A 1,528-nucleotide genomic window follows, 5' to 3' on the forward strand; every position below is an offset into this window, starting at 1 on the left:
TGTGTGTGTGTGTGTATATATATATATATATATATATACATATGCATACATGCATACATACATATATACATATGTACTCATATGTTTATATATATATATATGTGTGTGTGTGTGTGTGTGTGAGTGTGTGTGTGTGTGTTCGTTGAAATATGTATATGTGTACATAGCGGTTAAATGTTATAACTTAACTTTTGCATGTAACCGCAAGCGTAGATTCATTAACTTTATCAAAGCCTGAGTTATTTATATTGACCAAATAATGTTTGGAGGAAACTAATGCATCAGATGGACTACATTCTTGACAGAATAAAATAAAAATATATGTGGCGTGCCTCAAGTATTAGACCAGTATTTGTACCTTCAATGTATAAGCATTTAGCAATGAACTTTTTAGATTTTGTTCAAATATTTACTAACATTAATGAGTTGGGCATTAATGTATTTAATTGTGCGAGAATATGAGTACTGTTTTTAGATCACAAAGCATGTTTTATGTAAAAGTATGGTTTTTTGGTGTGTGGGGTTTATATATAAAACCCCTAACGTATATTGCTGTTTTTATTGAGAATCTGTTTTGATTACTTCGAGTATTTGTAACCTTAATAAGTTGTAGATATTAGGAACGATCTCTCTAGATTATATCAGAGAAGGGGATTTGCTTTTACACTGAGAGCTACGTTAACTGATGTTAGTATTGGGGACAATGTAGTGAGACGAATAATAAGCGAGCAACACTAAAAATCCGAAAGAAAAATGAGTTTATACACGTAGGTAACTAAATCATCTGTTTAGCATTTTCAGTATCTTACGTGACAACTTTGTAAAGCGACATCGTACTATGAAGGTGATTTCGTTCGAATAATGCGACAGATGTGTTCTTATTAATGTAATTAGAATTATTGAATTCACGAATACGTGAAAATCTCTGAGAACACTAGAAGTTTAGAAAAAGGGACCACACCCGCCACGAAAAACAAAAAAAAAACATCTAGGGAGGAATAAAGTAGAAACAGACGGTTTTTTTTTATTAACCATTATTTAATATAAATCCTGAATATTTCGGGTTGGTATAGATATGGCAAAATATTAAGTGGGAAATGTATGCTTAGATTTTTCAAAAGAGAAACACTATCTTTAAGGCATGAGTTTCCATATTCCTACAATGTTGTTCACATGTAACGGACTCGACTCAATTATTTGATATCTTGTGATATTTTAATGATATCAATATGAATGGTTTCTTATCATCCTAGCACCCTTCCTAGCAGACAGCACTCTAAGGAGATCAAACTCTCCCAATTTTACTTCTCCCTGTTTTTGTTATATTGCACCGCGCACAAAATGTCTTTGAATCGGAAAATATGTATCATATCCTGTTGTCATATTATTAAGGAATAAACTGCCGCTTACTAATTGTGAAACCACTTAGGCATTTCTATTCATAAATATTAAATAATTAGTTTTTTCTTAATTGTAGTTTTTACCCGTTTGCAATAATTATCATTTACAATATTTTTTATATATATAT

Source organism: Octopus bimaculoides, chromosome 5 (assembly GCF_001194135.2).
Source record: "Octopus bimaculoides isolate UCB-OBI-ISO-001 chromosome 5, ASM119413v2, whole genome shotgun sequence".
In the NCBI taxonomy this organism is placed as follows: Eukaryota; Metazoa; Mollusca; class Cephalopoda; order Octopoda; family Octopodidae; genus Octopus; species Octopus bimaculoides.